The 19841-nt window shown below is 37.2% G+C and overlaps 2 pseudogenes; one reads left to right on the top strand and one right to left on the bottom strand.

Annotated features, from left to right (window-relative positions):
- Positions 1 to 7275: 7275 nt before the first annotated feature.
- On the bottom strand, positions 7276 to 18183 carry LOC147820540 (acyl-protein thioesterase 1 pseudogene; annotated as a pseudogene).
- LOC101702452 (interleukin-10 receptor subunit beta pseudogene) lies at positions 17919 to 18646 on the top strand (annotated as a pseudogene).
- The last annotated feature ends 1195 nt before the right edge of the window (positions 18647 to 19841 follow it).

Below are 19841 nucleotides of genomic sequence, written 5' to 3' on the forward strand. Positions count from 1 at the left end.
ATTTCATTTTGAATTAAATGTGTTTCTGGTATGCAGTATGTTGTTGGATCTTGCTTCTTGATCCATTCTTCCAGTCTATTTCTTTTGATTGGTGACTTGAGTCCATCTACTTTGATGGTTATAAATGATATGTATTGACTTATCCTTGTCATGTTATTTTCCTGTTGTTGGTTCCCTTGTTTTTCCCCTTCTGTTTAATTACTTGCCTTGCCTGGTGCATTCATTCAGTTAGAGTTCATGGAGTTGCCATCCTTATTATCTCTTTCTAGAATGTTTTTCAAAATATTTTGGAATGCTCGTTTAGTAATCATGAATTTCTTCAGATGTCCTTTGTCATGGAAGTATCTTATTTCTCCATCAATTTTGAAAGATATTTTTGTGAGATATCTGGGCTGGATTGATTTCTTTTAGGGCTTGAAATACTTCATTTTAAGCTCTCACGACTTAAGGATTTGTGTTGAGACATCTGCTGTGATTCTGATGGGTTTTCCTTTATAGGTGATTTGTTTCTTTTCTCTAACAGCTTTTAATATTCTGTCCTTGTGTTGAACTTTTGTAATCTTGACTATTATATTCCTTGGTGTAGATTTTTTTGATCATGGCTAATTGTAGTTCTATATGCCTCACTTATCTGTATATCAAATGCTTTTTTCATGCTGGAGAAGTTTTCTGTCATTCTTTCTGTGAACAGGTTTTCTGTGTCATTTGTGCTATCTCTTGATTTTTCATTGACTTTGATCAATCTTGTATTCTTCTTTGCATCATCTAGCAGCTGTTGGATTCATTTTTTGTGGTCCCTTGCTATTTTTAAGAAATCCTTTTCATGATTGCTAATCATGATCCTGTTTTCTATATCTGATATTCTGTCCTTACATTGGCTCACTCTGCTATGTACTCTTTCAATAGAATTTATAATTTCCTGGGTATCTGTTTGAATCTGTTTAATGGATTCCATTTCTTTCCTATATTGAGTATTCCTGGTTTTGATCATTTTCTTAACCTCCTCTCTTATTTTTAATCTGTATTTGCTATAGAGCCACTAACCATGTCTTATTTATGGTCACCATCTCTGTAGTTATTTGAGAAATTATTTCTGATTAGATTTTTTTCTAGAGCCTCAATTATCTGCTTTGTTACTTCTGCTGTTACCATGTTAGAGAGTCCAGGTCCGTGGATTTCAAATTGTTCCACCTCACTGCCACTTGGGATTGTCTTTGGAGAGCTGGAAGTATGAGGTTGCATCTTGCTTCCATGTAGCTTCAGGTAGCTTCATTGCTAGTACTGAGAACCCTTAGGAATGACTACTTCTAAGAGATCTCTTCCAAGTATAGCTGGATTTTGGGTTTTCAGTCTCTTCCAAGATCCTACCTCAGTTTTTGAGGGATAAGAAGTTGCTGTCTATTAGGCCTAGCCCTTGGTTCTTTGGCACTGGTCTATAGTATTGTTTATGATCCTTAGGCAATCTCAGTCTTGACATAGCAGGAAGAACAACTGACTAGAACAATTATGTCACTTTGGCTAAAGTAGTACAATCAGCAACAGCAATAGCATCAAACACAGCCTAGAAAATGACAAACTGTGGTAACTATTAATTTGCCACCTTTAAATATATGAACTATGTTTGTGGTTATATAACAAAATCTAAAACAAACCAGAAAATTGTATACAGTAAATATGCCTTCAATAGGGCAATTTTACCCTCAGCAGATAAAATTTAAAAGGGATTAGGGGGAAAATAGAAGAAGAGGAAGAGATTAGAAGGAAGGCTGGAGGACAAAGGAAGACTACATGAACTTTGGGGAACTGATGAAGAAGACTGGAAGGAAAGAGAGAAAGAAGAAATAAAAACGACAGAATACAAACAACAACAAAAAACTAGAAACAATGTTTACACTCATATAAAAACAAGAACAATCAAGAAAAAAGAAGAAGAAAAGAAATGTCCACCTCAGGGCATGTCTCTGCTGTCTCTGATAGATAGAATGGGCAGACAGAGCCCAGATCCATGTTGATTAATCCCAGCAAGCCAGCCATAGATTTACAGTGGAATAGCAAGCCTGAACCTTTAGTTCCACTGATGTTCAGGCTTGTTTCTACCTGTGAGGCTGGATCCCAATTTGTTCAGCCTGCAACATTCCATACGCCTCCTGCCAGCTTGAACTCAGCTCTTTGACTTTCTGTTGATTTGAACTCCATTCCACCTCACCCTGACACTGGAAACTGCTAGATGGAGCCAGCCTGAAGATGCTTTGAGTTCTGAGTTCAGTTGCCCCCTCTCCAAGACAGCTACCAGCCAATTCCCCTCTCCTGGAGTGGGAGTGGGGTGTCTAAACCTGAAAAAATCACCAGCCACTTCAGTCTACTGCATTCACTGCTTATCCACTGATGTGTTTCTCCTGGAGGCCTCTGGGGTTGCCAGTAGTCACTGTGCATCTGCAGGTTTGAACTGCCTCTCTTATGCAGTGAGTCAGGGCTCAGGGAGAAAGCACTGCTTGCCATCTCCTTCTTCTACATTGAGGTCTCTCTCTTCATTCTCCCCATGGGCTTCAATTCTTGCTTCATATTCTTGCTGGGTCCTGAGGACCCATTTCCCTCCTTCTTCTTTTCCTCATGTTGCTATATTCCAGCATCTGGACACCAAATCTCAGAGAGGCTGTTTCTCTGCTGCTCACCACTCCACCATCTTCCCAGAAGAATTTATAAGATATCTTTATCACCATTAAGAAGTTAGTTATTAATACAAAGCCCCCCAAATTAAAAACTTGGAGTAGCTCTTGAACTGTGATGAATTAAGCAGTATTTTAAATTATTCCTACACACATACACAAAAAACCCATATCTGGTTCCCATGGCTTTACTGGCAAGTTTTACTATATTTTAAAAAGATCATCCCAATTTCAATCAAACTTTTCCTAGCAACAGAAAATACAAAATACTCTTTAAGTTATTCTTTAAAGGTAACATAATCATGATACCAAAACCAGAGAAAAACGTTTTGTGAAAGGAAAATGACATGTCTATTTCATTTATGCATATAAGTGCATAAATCCTACATGAAATATTATTAATTAAATCTGTAGTTGTTTTATGCCAGGGATGAAAGGGTGGTTTAATAAGATAAAATATATTTAAAAATTCACCAAATTAATACATTTAACAAATCACATGGTGGGCTGGGGATTTAGCTCAGTGGTGCCACCACCTGCCTCACATGCACAAGGTCCTCAGTTCGATCCCCAGAACCAAAAAATAATCACATGGTAATATAAATTTATTATAAACTTTTTTGATAAACTTTTGACTGTGGGAAGCAATGCAGTCTGTTTTCTACTAGACAGCAACAAGGAAAAATACAGTCTTCACGAGTCATCCTGTGACTTTAAAGGGAGTTACCTAAGGATGAATCTGACTGAATGGATCACAGAATTCAAGGCAGAGATTTAGACAGAAGATATACACTTTGTATTATCAGCATATAGATGGTATTTAAAGCTATTAGACTGATTTAGGGATGGGAGTAAATGTAGACAGAGAAGAGAAGAGACCAATGATCTAGCCCCAGTGCTTGAAAGTTACTCAGTAAGTCACCTGGGAGTCTCACCTTAAAGCACCAGAGGAACAAAATGATTCTAAATACAAGGACTCTAATAAAAGAGAAAATTCTGGATTCTCCAAGAATCAGAACCTGATAACTAAAAGGTCCAAGAGGGCCTCCAGATACATGTGTAGGCATGCTGTTATAGCCTCCTTGGATATCTTAATCCAAGGGAGTATGGTACTTTTGAGAAAGAATATGTCATGGTTTCCTTTGGTTAAGGAATATCTGTCACCTAGGTTCAGAGGTGTAAATTGAGTAGGCCTGAGGATGGTTTAATCTTGATCATGCTATTTTATAGGCTTTATTTTCAGTATTGCTTGTACATAAGGTTAGGCATGGATGAACAAGTAGGTATAAGAAAATTATCCTTAGGTATAACTAGAAGGACTGAAAGTAAATTAAGAAAAAAACCTGAACTGCAATTTTCTATCATATGTGTTTCCAAAATTAACTGCCCTATGGATATCTTATGTAAAGTAGTAGCCAGAGGACAAAGATGAATTAGAACAGTTCCACAGGGAAACACTGGGACAATGATATATGTTTATTTTTAATTAGACACTATAAGGGTTAATTGTATGGGGTCATTTGAAGAATAACTGCCCCAGATTATTTCTCTGGTATTTGCAAAAGTGATGAGTTGAAAAAACAGATGTACTTTTCCAGCAACAAAAATATTAAGCCTTACACTTTAACTAGAACATCACTAAACTGGAATTCGTCCAGAGGATAAGGAAGGTGAGAGGATGAGAAATCAAAGAGATGAAGGGATTTTAGAGTAAAAAAATGGTTCTAGGATGGTAGGATCACTGTCTACAAATATTCAATAATTTGTAATATAAAAGATGAGAGAGAATTTATTTGTGAGTCTTTAGCAGGAAAAGGAGCCAGTTCTTGAGATCATAAAGTTGTTGATTTCTATTCAACAGAAGGTACAGTTCTACCTATCCAACAAATGAACAGTCTGACTCACTCTATAATGAGTCCCCTGTTCCAAACAACATTTAAGAAGATACTGAGGAGAGGAGCAAAAAACAAAAAATATAATGATTTTATTCGAGATTCTAAGAAGGGTATTATTGTATTGAGTGGATGTTGAATGAGAAACCTTAAGATCTAATTTAAGAATATTTTAGTATATGAGAAAATACTCTCATTCTATTACATTTGATTCTGCATGTTATCGATGGAATCTGTGTTCCCTTGAAGATTTATATCAGTCATTTTTATTTTTGCTCTTTCTTTCATCTAAAATAATTGACACAATCATTAGAAGCCACACTATAGCTTTTCAGATAGATAGCAATCTACAAAAGAAAATACTTTGGATACAAGTGCACATAGTATGTAGGCACAATGCTTCTTGACATAATCTGCTATGATCATACTAAAATTACTATTCAATCTATATTTTATCATCTTATTCACAAGAACAGTATCTAGATACCTTTAATATACCTAATCACAAGCCTATTAAAAATGGAAATAACAACAATAATAAAACAGCCAAGACTTACTGAACATTTGCTAGGTACTATGTAATCTTTAGAGCTTCTTACATATATTATTTTACTACAAATTTTTGAAGTAATATAGTCACTTCCATTTCAAAAACAAGAAAGCAGAGGCATAGAGGATGTACACATCTTGCTCAAGCATAGACAGATAGTGCAACTTAATTGTACAGTCAGGATTCAAACCCAGGAATCCTAGCTCTAAAGCCTATGCTGGTAACAACTTCACTCTACAGTTTGATATAACTTAGTCTAAGATGGTTACATGTAATTACTTCACCCTTTCAAATAAGAAAAATAGTAAATTTATAATATGTAAATATTTTCCCATTGTAAAATTTTAAAATTACTTATAAAAATATAAAGTTCTCTTGATCAATACTTAAACCCAGTATATGATCTAAATACAGGTAATGCTGTTTATTGTATATTATTTGAAGTATTTTTAACCTTTTAATACATATATACAAATATACATATAAGTACATGTGCATGCATGGGATTTTCCTTAATGATATAAAAGTGAAAATAGAAGTATTTCTTTGAAACTTACTTTTCTTATTCAACAATATATCTTGGAGATCTTTTAATTAGAGTACAGAAAGTTACATTGCATTTTTAAATGTTTGCATAATACTCCATGGTATAGAAATATGTTTAATTTAAATGTCAGTTGGTTGAAGGTTCTTTTGCTCAGTTCAGATAGAAAACAAGAATTGGCAAAGGGCATTTCTGTTAGTGGTCCTTATGCCACCAGAGGATGCTGGATGATGCTGGATGCCAACAGTTCCACACAGCCAGCTGCTTGTCTCTGCCACTCCTGGCCATTGCCATCCTATGTGATGAATGCTTTAGACTGACTTTGCTGGGTCCTGGTCTCTGCCACTGGCACTCATATGTGCCAGATGCCAGGTGGACCCTGACAGATGTTGAACTCTGCTACTGATCTTTGTTAGTTGTTGCTCTCTGGAGTTCTTCAAGGCTAACAGCCCCTAGTGTTTATTGCTCTTTCTATTGAGACAACTGCTCTGACCACACTGATAAATTTATAGGACCCTCAGAGCCCACATTACCTGAGAAATAAATCACGAGCAGATTTACAAGAGCACCAAAGCAAATCTTTATTTCAATAGGCTATGTATTATAGCATAGGGAGGTCAGTACACTGGAGGGAGCCATCCTAGACCAACTGGAAAAGAGTGTGGGAAGTGCTGCTTTTACTGCAACTGCAAGTGTGTGATTGGTCCAAGTGTGCAGGCTTATGATTGGTTGAAATTTGGGCCTGCTCATTGATCTAACCACATGCATGTGATGGATCCAAGTGGGTGCAGGACTCCAGGACAGCAGCAGTTTTCATGGTGGTAATTCAGTTAAGGGGCAGGGTGATGCTAGCTGTTTGATTGACAGCTGTCACATCTCTGGGAAAAATAGCAGTGCTGAAACCAGGGAATCTTTGGGAGGACTAGCTGTGCTCATCACAGCTAATTGGGGTTCCTAGAGGTTAGTGATGTTAACAATGGGCTCAGATCCCTCCCTCCCTTATCTCAGTCACACCAGAGTGCCCCTCCCTTCTTCAAAGAGGCAGCAACAGCATCTTAAGTGGGGAGAGCTGAACAGTTGAGCTCCATTCATGTTAGAGTGGCCTGGAGGAGAGTAGTCTCTAAATAAACAGGGAGGGTGTGAGGCCATTGGGTTGGGGTAAACACAATGAAGGGAAACCAGGGTGATGAGTATGACAGCCTCTAGCCAAGCCACATCCCCGTCCTGCTGGCAAAGAAAAAGCACTTCTTCTCTGTCTCATAACCATTCCCATGCTGGAGGACATTTGGATTGTTTGAATTTTTTTGCTATGAGAAACATGGTTGTGAGAGGACCCTTTTACATGTCTTTTTTTGCATTCTATTCTTTTTTAAATTTGTTCATGTTAATATTATCTCTCTAACATAATCATAAACTATTTGAAAGAAATCCCATGTATAGAAGCCCTTGATATGCCCTCAAGCACATATCAAGATCTGTTTTCAGTAAATATTTTATTTTGTAATGTTTTAGTTTTTATTAGTAGTAGCTATTAATTTTACAAAATATTGGATTTTAATAAGTATATTTTGAACATATTCATCCCCCCATTATCCACCCTTAACCACCCTTCCCCTTCTCCTTTTTCTGTTCCTCTTAATCTAATAACAGTATCCTTCTATTTTCACATCATCTTTTTTAGATTCTACATATTACAGAGAAAATAGGATACTTGTCTTTCTGAGTCTGACTTATTTCACTTAACAAGAACTTCTAGTTCCATCCATTTTCCAGCAAATTACAAAATTTCATTCTTTTGTACAACTGAGCAATACTCTATTGTGTATATACAAGACATTTTCTTTGTCCATTCATCTGTTGAAGGGAACCAATGGTGGTTCCAAATCTTGGCCATTGTGAATTGTGCAACAATAAACACAGGTATACAGGTATATTTATAGTATGCTGACTTTAATTCATTAGGGTATATATAAATGAGTGATATAGCTGGATCAAACAATAGCTCTATTTTTAGTTTTTTAAGAAAGAAATGTCCACTAATTTTCATAGGGGCTGTACTAATTTACATTCATGTGAGTAGTGCAGAAGGGCTTTTTCCTCACATCCTCTCTAACATTTATTTATTATTTTTCTATTGTTGATGAAGGCCATTTTGACTGGGGTGAGACAGAATCTCTATGTAGTTTTAATTTGATTTTCCCTAGTGGCTAAGGATGTTACACATTTTTTTTTTTCATATACATACTTATTGGCCATTTGTACTTCTTTTGAGAAGCATCTATTCAATTCATTTGCTCATTGATTTATTGCGCTATTTGCCTTTTTGGTGTTAAGGTTTTTGAGTTTTTTAAATATATTCTAGATATTAATCCTTTTCCAGAAGAATAGCTGGCAAAGATTTTCTCCCATTCTGTAGGCTGTCTTTTCATTCTGTTGTTTTCCTTGATGTAAAGAAAACTTCCTAATCTAACCCCCAGCACAGAGGAGGTGAACACTCCAGGCCACTGTACCACTGCCCCCAGCATCGAGGAACAGAGCTGCCCCCAGCGCAGAGGAGGTGAATCTTCCAGGGTGCCGAACCATCACCCCCAGCACTGAGGAGGTGAACTGCATGGGCACCAGCAACACACATTGCTCCACCCCATTGAAATAAGAAGACACTTAAACAAGTCTCAAAACCAGGCTTCCAGATCAACTAAAGCAACCCCAAAGGGAAACGAGGTGGAACAATCTTATACTCAACCACCTGGACTTCCTGAACTGGCAATAAAAGAGGATCTTGAAAAACTGAAATCAGAAATATTTTCTCAAATAACAGCAGGGATTGTGTCCATAGTGCAAGACATGATTAATAAGTCTAGAGAGGACACAGAAAAAAATAGAAGAGCTGAGGAACATGGTGGAATCTCAACATAGGAAACAAATGGAATCCATGAAACAGATACAAACAGATTTCCAGGAGATTAAAAACTCTATTGAAAGTTTAAGCAGCAGAATGAGCCAACACAGGTTCCATCGCTCCCAACCCAGAGGAAGGGGCTTCCTCGCCACCATTCCACCACTCCCAGCTCAGAGGCAGGGGCTTCTGGACAGCCTTTCCACTGCTCCAAGCCCAGAGGTAGGGCTTCTGGGCCGCCGTTCTAACACACCCAGTGCAGAGGAGGTGAGTCACGCGGGTGCCAACAGCACCCCCCCCAAAGAAATGAGAAGACACCTGAACAAGTCTCAAAACCAGACTTTCAGATAACCTAACAAACCCAAAGGGAAAGGAGATGAAATACTCTGATACTCAACCACCTGGACTCCCTGAAATGAAAACAAAAGAGGATCTGGAAAAAAATGAAGTCAGAAATATCTTCTCAGATAACAGCAGAGATTGTGCCCATAGTGCAAGACATGATTAATAAATCTAGAGAGGACACAGATTAAAAAAATAGAGGAGCTGAGGAACATGATGGAATTCCAACATAAGAAACAAATGGAATCCAGAAAAACAGATACAAACAGATTTCCAGGAGATTAAAAAATCCATTGAAAGTCTACACAGCAGAGTGAGCCAATGTGAGGAGAGGATTTCAGATATAGAAGATAAGATTGCAATTAGTGACCAGAAAAAGAAAAATTGCTTCACAATTATAAGGGACCATGAGAAATCGATCCAACAGCTGCTGGATGACGCAAAGAAGAATAACATAAGACTGATTGGAGTCAAAGAAGAAACAGGAGAGAGTGCAGATGACATAAAAAAATATTCACAGAAGTAGTGGCAGAAAACTTCCCAAGCAGGGGAAAAGAACTTGACATACAGATAAGTGAGGCATATAGGACTCCAAATAGCCTTGAAAAAAAAATCTATACATAGGCATATAATTGTTAAGATTCCAGAAACCCAACAGAAGAACAAAGTTCTACAAGCAGTTAGAGAAAAGAAATCACATACAAAGGAAAGCCCATCAGAATCACAGCAGAGTTCTCAGTGCAAACCCTCAAGGGAAGAAGAGCTTGGAATAACATATTCCAAGCTCTAAAGGCAAACAGCCTCCAACCCAGATTGATGTACCCTGCAAAATTATCCTTCAAAATTGATGGAGAAATAAGATACTTTCATGACAAAAAGAACCTGAGCAACTTCATGAATACCAAACCAGCACACCAAAAAATTCTAGATAATATCCTAGGAACAGACAATGAGAATCACAATCCCAGGAAGAACAGCAGAATGAATCCATTGGGTGTGAGACAAGAAATTAAATGTAAAGGGGGAGAATCCAACAAAAAGAAAAGGTTATGATAATGATGGGTCAATATGTATCAGTTATAACCATCAACGTTAATGGTCTCAATTCACCAATCAAAATAAATAGTCTGGCAGAATGGGTCAAGAAGCAAAATCCAAGAATATGCTGCATATAAGAAAAACACTTAATTGAAAAGAAACTCATAGACTGAAAGTTAAAGGGTGGAAAACAATACTCCATGCGACAGGAACCCAAAATAAAGTAGGAGTATCCTCTTTGCAGATCAAGTTGATTTAAAACCAACACTGATTAAGAGAGACAAAGGAGGACACTACATCCATGTAAAGGGAACAATCCAAGAGGAAGAGATGACAATCATAAATATTTGTGCACCAAACACTAGTGTGCCCAATTATATAAAACAAACATTAATGGACATGAAAAGCCATATATTCACTAATACGATAGTAGTGATGGACCTCAATACCCCACTGTCACAAACAGATAGAACAACTAGACAAAAATTAGGAATGAAATGCTAGAACTCAATCGAATTCTTGAACAAATGAACTTAACAGATGTTTACAAAGTGTTCCACCCCACAAAATCAGAATACACATTCTTTTCAGCTGCACATGGGTCATTCTCAAAATTAGGCCACATACTCACACACAGAACATGTTTAAATAAGAGCAAAGGAATTGAAGTTATCCCCTGTATATTATCAGACCATAGTGCAATCAAATTGGAAATCAATAGCAAAAGAAACTGCAAAAATTACATAAACATATGGAAATTGAAAAACACACTTTTGAATAACCAATGAATCACAGAAGAAATTAAAGAAATCAGACAGTTCCTTCAATTAAATGACAATGACAATAAAATGTATTGGAATCTCCGGGACACAATGAAGGCAGTCTTACAAGGGAAATTCATAGCAGTGAATACACATATTAGGAAAATGGAGTGAGCCCAATTAAACAACCTGATGCTAAACCTCAAGCTTCTAGAAAAAGAAGAGCTGGACAAACTCAAAACTCATACAAGAGAGGAAATTAGAAAGATCAGTGCAGAAATCAGTGCAATGGAGACTAAGAGAACGATACAAAAAATTAATGAAGCCAAGAGTTGGTTCTTTGAAAGAATAAAAAAATTGACAAACACTTGGCCAACTTTAGCAGGAAAAGGAAAGAAAAGGCCCAAATCCATGCAATTAGGAATGAAAAGGGTGAAATTACAACAGACCCAGCAGAAATACAGAGGATCATCAATAGTTACTTCCAAAAATTATATGCCAATAAGATGGAAAACACAGAAGAAATGGACAGATTCCTAGATACATATGAATTACAAAAGTTGAACGAAGAAGACCTAAAAATACTAAACAACCCAATATTAACCAATGAAATTGAAAACATAATTAAAAACTTACCAACTAAGTAAAGCCCAAGTCATGACTGCCACTACTGTTTAAACACTTCAATGAAATTGAAAGGGAAGCAATACTCCCAAATTCATTCCTGGAAGCAAGCATCACCTTGATCCCCAAAGCAGAGAAAGACCCAACTGAAAAAGAGAACTATAGGCCAATTGCACTAATGAACATAGATGCAAAAATCCTTAATAAGATACTGGCAAATAGAATGCAGAAGATCATCAAGAAAATCATACATCCTGACCAAGTGAGATTCATCCCAGGGATGCAGGGATGGTTTAACATACACAAATCAATCAATGTAATACACTATATCAATAAAGCCAAGCACAAAAATCATATGATTATCTCCATAGGTGCAGAAAAAGGATTTGACAAAATCCAACATGCATTTATGATAAAAACCCTACAAAAAATTGGAATAAATGGTCTCTACCTCAACCTGATAAAAGCCATCTATGAAAAACCAAAAGCCAGTATCACACTAAATGGTCAAAAACTGAAATCCTTCAAACTAAAATCAGGAACAAGACAAGGATGTCCACTATCACCACTCCTGTTCAATATAGTTTTGGAAACATTAGCCACAGCAATTAGACAAGAGAAAGAAATGAAAGAAATAAAGATAGGAAACGAAGAAGTCAAATTGTCATTATTTGCAGATGACATGATACCCTATATAGAAGAGCCCAATAACTCCACCAAAAGTCTTCTAGACTTAATAACCAAATATATTAGATTTTCTGGATACAAAGTCAACACACAAAAATCAATAGCTTTCCTCTACACCAACAATAGACTCACTGAGACAGAAATAGGGCAAATAATTCCTTTCACAATAGCATCCAAAAAATGAAATACCTAGGGATCAACCTAACAAAAGAAATCAAAGACCTCTTCTCTGAAAACTATAGCACATTGAAAAAAGACATTGAAGGGGATATCAGAAAATGGGAAGACATCTCCTGCTCCTGGGTAGGAAGGATCGCCATAGTGAAAATGGATATACTCCCAAAATTGCTATATAGATTCAGTGCAATCCCAATTGAAATCCCAGCAGCACACTTCATGGACCTTGAGAAAACAATCTAAAAATTCATTTGGAACAAGAAGAGACCCAGAATAGCAAAAGCAATTTTAGGTAACAGAGACATGGCAGGGGGTATCACAACCCCCAATGTGAAACTATACTACAAAGCTACTGTGATAAAAACAGCATGGTACTGGCAAAGAAACAGATGTGAGGACCAGTGGAACAGATTAGAGGATGAAGAAACAACTCCAGACACACTCAGCTACCTCATCTCTGACAAAGGAGCCAAACACCATCACTGGAAGAAAGACAGCCTCTTTAATAAATGGTGCTGGAAAAATTGGGTTTCAACTTGCCTAAGATTAAAACTAGATCTATATCTCTCACCATGCACTAAACTAAAATCGAAATGGGTTAAAGATCTAAATATTAAAACAGAAACGCTGAACTGGCTGGAACAGAGGTTAGGCAGAACTCTTGAAGACATTGGTGTAGGAAAACATTTTATGAATAAAATCTCAGTTGCCCGGGAACTAGCACAAACAATCAACAAGTGGGATCTCTTCTTATTAAAAAGCTTCTGCACAGCAAGAGAAACCACCAGTAGGGTGCAGGGACAACCCACAATGTGGGAAAAAATCTTCACCTGCTGTTCCTCAGATAAAGGTCTACTATCTAGTATCTATAAAGAATTTTTTAAAAATCAGACCTCCCAAATTTAAAGACTCAATCCAAAAATGGGCATATAAAAATGAACAGAGATTTCTCAGACAAAGTAGAAATAGCAAATAAACATATGAAAAAATGTTCAACATCACTGGTCATTTGAGAGATGCAAATGAAAACAATGCCAAGATTCTACCTCACCCAGGAAAGAATGGCTGCTATCACGAAGTCAACCAATAACAAATGTTGTTGGGTTTGTGTGGAAAAAGGAACCCTGCTCCATTGTTGGTGGCAGTGTAGACTGGGGTGACCACTGTGGAAATCAGTATGGAGCTACCTGAAAGAACTGGGATTAGAGATCTCATTTGACCCAGCTATTCCTCTACTGGTTATCTTCCTGAAGAATTAAAAGAATCATACCACAGTGATATACATGCACTCATGTTCATAGAAGCACAGTTTTTAATAGCTAAAACTTGGAAGCAGCCCAATTGCCCATCAAGTGGAGGCTGGATAAAGAAAATGTGTTTTCTTTTAATAAAATGGAGTACTACTCAGCCATAAAAAATGAGAAATTAGAGCCATTTATAGGTAAATGAGTGCACATTTAGGTGATACTCTTAAGTGAAATAAATAGGACATACATGTGTAAATACCGAACAGTTTCTCTGGTGTGAGAAACTGAAAGTATAAGTAAGGTCTAAAAGTTATAATAGATAATGTGAAATAGGAAGAAAAGGGGCAAAGTGAAAGGGGAAGTGGGAGGGGTAGGGGAAAGGAAAGAAGGGAATGGAATTAATATAAGAAAATGAAAAAATGGAAACAAAGTCTTTGTAAGTAGGGAGGGATGGAGGGGTTGAAGGGAGGGCAGAGGAATGGGGAAAAAATAAGAACCAAGAGAGATTATGTAAGCGTGCAAATTTCCAATGATGAATGTCATTATATTGTATACCTAAAATGTACCAATAAAATTAATTTTAAAAACACAGAAGAAAAGAATGTTATTGGTATTTCAAATGGGATTTCATTGAATTTATAAATCATTTTCAGTAGTGTGGCCATTTTAACAGTTTTGATACTACTGATTCTTGAACATGGAAGGACTTTCATCTTCTGGTGTCTTAATTTCTTTCCTTAATGTTCTAAAATTTTCATTGTAGAAGTATTTTACTTCCTGATTTAGACTGATCCTTAGGTGATTTTTTAAAAAACAATTGTGAATGAAATCCTGAGTTCTTTATCAGCTAGTTCATTATTTGTGTATATAAAAAGCTATTGATTTTACATTTCTGTTTTTATCCATGTGCAAATATTACTCTAGGCTTGATACAGGGAAATAGAATTTCTTGGTCATTGGTGATGTACATTTTAATTTTAATACAGATGTTCATTGAATTACAGTGGTTTGACTTACAAATTATCAGCTTTGCAATAATGTGAAAAACATGCATTCAGTAGAAACCACACTTTAAATTTAGAATTTTGGTCTTTTCCTAGGTTAGTGATAGGCAGCAAAATGCTCTCTTCAGATATTGGGTGTCTACAACCAGCTGCAGCTCCCAGTCAGCCATGTGACCACAAAGCTAAAATATCTGCAGTGTACTGTTTGCCATCAGTGTTTGAATATTGTGTTTTCACACCTTATCATATCTATGAAATCCTCATGGGTGTCTTTTCATGAGATATCCAATACTGTATTATATAATAGGCTTTGTGTTAGAAGATTTTGCCCAACTGTAGGGTAATGTGTTTTGCAATGTTAAAGGTAGGCTATGCTAAGCTATGATGTTCAGAGGGGAAGGTTCATTTTCAACTTACAATATTTTCACCTTACAGTGGATTTATCAAAATGTAATCCCATCAAAAGTTGAGTATTAGCTGGACATGGTGGTGTAAACCTGGAATCCTAGCACTTTGGGAGGCTGAGGCAGGAGCATCACAAGTTCCAGCCCAGTGTGACTTAGTGACTTAGTGAGATCCTGTCACAAAATAAAATATTAAAAAAGGGCTGGGAATGTAGCTCAGTGCAAAGTCCCTCAGTTAAATCCCCAATACCAAAAACAAATCTAAAAATTTGAGTATTGTTAACTGATCATCGAAGATAGCTGAAGAAACTGACACTCCCTATAAGAATGGTAGGAACTGTAGGAAACAAAACAATATCTACCAATCTAGGAAGCATTAAAAGGATAGGGATAGATGGCACTGATCCTCGCGTGCTGGCTGGGTGGATGCCCGCTGGCATCGGCATTGGGGATAGTGCCACCTCCTCAAAATGTCAGAATGAATTCAGTTAATTTCAGGAACATTCTACAATGGTACTCACCTGCTTTTCCCAAAGGGAACCTGACTTTCACAGCTCAGTACCATAGCCTTTACTGGACCTCCCTGTAGTACATGTAGAAGCACTTGCTGATTCTTTTTTTTTTCAAGTCAGAATTATATTTTATTTCACATTGATAGAAACCATGAAAAACATTTACATTGTCCCACATTATAGCACAATATTTCAATGGAATATTTCTTGCTATAAATAAGATCTTACTGATTTGTATAACTGAAATAAGTCTACAGTTCTTCAAGGTAAAGCAGAATGACGTAGTAAATGATTGTTTAAAATTTTTAAATCCAGATAAACATATGTCTTCATTATAAACATCCTATGTAGTTCATTCCCAGATCATTTCCGTAATCAATTAGCACCATAAAGATGCATTCTTACCATTGTTTTGGTAAGTTGAAATACAGCAGAAAATTAACATAGTTCAGAAATATTAAGCATGTATTTTTGCTACATTTTAAACTGTATGGTAACTCTTCCATATTTATAGGGTTTTGATTAATCTTTATTACCCCAAAATTTGTTTTCAAATAATTTTTTACTATTAATCTTTAAATTTTGACTGCTTAAAATCAAATGATTTGTTTTTGTGTTTGCACAAAAGACTAATTTTTAAAAATAATTGGATGTGAAAATTTCAAATAAAACCACTGGCAGATAAAAATAAAGCAATTTTTTCTAATGGATTGTTTTCTACAGTAGTTGGTTTCAAACATATGTACAGAAAAGTAATGTGGCCAAGAGACTCAGTAAGAAATTAGCTTTTAAAATCAGTCTTAAAATTTCTGTACATGGGCTGGGGATTTAGCTCAGTGGTTTCACTGCCTGCTGCACAAGCACAAGAACTCAAATTCAATCCCTGGTACCAAAAATAAAAAAATTCTGTACATACCAGAATATGATCTAATTATTCATTCAACTGCTTACAGAAAAATAAGATTTTATTATCTGAATTCTAAATAACTAAATAAGTCTATATTTGAACTAAAGTCTAATTATTTGAAATATATAATATAAGAAGTTTAAGTAATGTTTGGTTTCTTTTAAAGTTATATAGATTGCAAATACCACATGTCTGTAATTCAGAATGTTAAATTATTGACAGTAGATGTATATGGCAGGGAGGCAATATATTTAGTCTGTTATGAAGGATAATGATGAAAGAAAACATTTTTTCTTGAGAAAAGAAAATATTAAAAAGAAATACCATCAAGGAAAAGAAAAATTGATCCCCAAATAAAGGGGCCATTAAATGAAGAGAGCAATGGTACTCTTTACTGACAAAAGCATTATCTCTATTATCAAGAATAATGTAACAACTCTAATTCTTATGTATTACAATCATTATGTATAATGAGCATATATAGTAAAACACAGACATTGAATGGTGACTAAGCAATTTTGGAATAAATCCATAGACTAAGTCACAGCATGCATAAATCATTTATACCTAAACTGTTCATTTTATTTGAACAAATTATCATTAGCATACTGGTAATTTTCAAATGATGCAATAAAAAAATCTTCTTTCAGTATTTTATTATTTTGCTGAATTATATTTGAGAAAAAGAACCTAGCTGCCTCACCTATTTTAATACTGGTATATTCTGGATCACATTATACAAATACATGTATAGAAACTTAAAAGATCATAAATTTCCCACAAGGAAACGTTATTTATTATATATCATTGATGTGTATTTGCAAAACATTTTAACAGTGCAAACGTTAGAAGTTTTAAGATTGGGCACGGGAAAAAGTTTATCCTCTATTACAATGCTGCTGGTGTACATCTACACAGGCTCTCAGTGTCGTCAATCAATTGGAGGTGGGCGTTTATCAATGAATTGCTTGAGTTCCTTCATTTCCTGTTGACATGAACTATGCATCATGCCTTCATAGGTTTTGAAGGTTACATTGGGTGGATTTACCAACGATTTTAGTTTTCAACAGTAAGAGAACCAAACCTTAGGGGAACTAAAGGGTCGCAATCTCCATGGCACTGGAGAATAGAAGTATCTTTGTTAACACCGCTGACAGGACCCTGTGGAAATGAAGCCCGAAGTAGAAGCTAGCAACTAAGTGCAGTGACACCCGCCAGTTTCTGCTGTGTGGTTAGAGCAGGGTGTAAAGATAAAGCTCCTCCCTGAGAAAATCCTCCCCAAATAATTCTGCTAGAAGGAATGCCATTCTTCACCTCTTGCTCTGTTAAAGCTTTCACATTTTCTGCTGCCCGGTCAATTCCAGGTTCATCCTCCTGAGAAGTTGGTGAAAGCCCAATGATATCAAACCAAGAAGGCATAGCCATGTTCATATTTAATGTTACAGACATACCTGGCGCATGTGGGCAGATGTATTTGATATGTGAACTTCTGATACCTGCAAAGGCTTCTGCCATCCATGCCCAGTATCTCCCAATCCAAGAAGGAAAATAACCACGGTGGTGGCCTTCCGGGCGGCGGGCACGACGGCTGGCATCGGAGCAGACATATTACTGCCGCACATCCACTGGCTCTCCGGAGAGCACGTCGGAAGCGGAACTGAGAGCGCGCGGCGGCGGCGGCCCAAGGGGGTGCGAGCGGTGAGTCCGCACTTGCTGATTCTTTACAGATGAGTTTCTTAGCCCCTCAAATTGAGAATGAACTCTACACATGGACCATGAGGAAGAGTTATGACTCATGGGTTTATAATGTGCAATTCTGGAAAAATGGCACTAATGAAAAGTTTGAGGTCACTGTTCAGTACGACTTTGAGATCGTCCGGAACCTGGAGCCTTGGTCAACTTACTGCGTTCAGGTTTGAGAGTTTCTTCCTGATTGGAGCAAAACTGGGGAATGGAGTGAGCCTGTGTGTGAGCGGACAGCCGAGGACGAAACGAACCTCTCCTGGCTGGTGGCCTTCATCCTCATAGCCTCCATCTTTGTGATCTTGCTCATGGTCCTGCGATGCTTTGCCTTGCTGTGGTATGTCTACAAGAAGACCAAGTACACCTTCTCACTCGGGAGTTCTCTTCCGCAACACCTGAAAGGGTTTTGGGGCCACCCACATCACGGCACACTTCTGGTTTTCTCCTTCACACTCTCCAGTGAGAGTGACATTTTTGACAAAATGTCATTACAAAATACTCTGAAAACAGCAAGCAGAATCCTGGCGACAGTTGCAGCCTTGATGCCCCGTCTGGACCAGGACCCCCAGAGCTACTTTCCAAGGAGGAAACCCACTCAGCGACCCTGCTCTCCCGGAGTCTGCCTCAGAGAGAGATTAGCACGACCTCCTGAGCAAACACCAGATCTACAACTCTCAGACAGTGGCCTTGTCCAAACAACCAAAGAACTAGGTTGTAGCCAGGTGTGGTGACGCACGCCTAGAATCCTAGCACCAGCAAAGCTGAGACAGGAGAATTTCCATAAGTTTAAGGCCACCCTGACCTACATAGTGAGACCCTGTCTCAAAAAGCCAAAACCAAAAGTAACAAAAACAAACTCCATCCTGGGAACTCACTACTTTACCAAGACTAATGATTTTTTTAAGTGTATTTTTCAGCCTATTGTGCTCATTCCAATAAGGACCAGATTTTAACTGTGAGAAACATATTTATGAGGAATAAAAGAAGGAGATGCTATAAAATCCTTCCACAGTGTCAACAGACCAACCAGAAAACCATCCTCAACTCCAAAATGGCCAGCAGCACCCTGGACTGATGAGGACTGGACGCTCAGGAGATGTGAAGGGGCTGCTGTTTCTCCCCATGTGTGTTTCATGTGTGACTTGAGCTCTGTCCAAGCTTGAATCTCTGTCTGAGCTGTGTTTGTGTTAGCTCTCTGTTGTTGTGACGAAATATCTGACATAAACAACCTAAAAGGAAAAAAACCAAAACAAAACATAGGGATAGGGCCGGGGATTTAGCTCAGTGACACAGTGCCTGCCTGGCAAGCATGAGGTCCTCAGTTCAATCCCTGGTACAAAAAAAGACATAGGGATAGGTGAGATCACATAAAGATTGTAAAGTGTAGAATCTGCCAATATGCAAAGTTATATCTTCAACCTGACCTCTCTGCTGAGCACCTAATTCTCATATCCAATTATCTTCTTGTAATTGCCCCTTTTATGTCTAGTAGGCATGCCTAATGTGTGAAAAACAGAACTTCCAGTCTGATATTCCCTCTACCCTGATCAAAATCTCTCTCTGGCTTGTCTGTCTCATCAACCACTACCAGCAATGCACCTAGTTGCTGCAGCCCCAAACCTAGGTTTTTTGCCAATCTTGTTTCTAGTATATACTCCCCTTCACTGCCCCTCATTTTGAAACAAAACCAAGATTTATTTGATTATTCCATCCATAAATATTTCAACAGGTATCTATATACATGATAAGAACTCATTTTAAAGCATAACCACAATATCATATTTAAAGTTAAGTATTTCTTAGCTACATCTAAAGATATCACATCTAAAGATAACAAGTATTTGATA

Source organism: Heterocephalus glaber, unplaced genomic scaffold, assembly GCF_053883595.1.
Source record: "Heterocephalus glaber isolate CG9 unplaced genomic scaffold, H.glaber_assembly_v1.0 deba00001863, whole genome shotgun sequence".
Lineage (NCBI taxonomy): Eukaryota > Metazoa > Chordata > Mammalia > Rodentia > Bathyergidae > Heterocephalus > Heterocephalus glaber.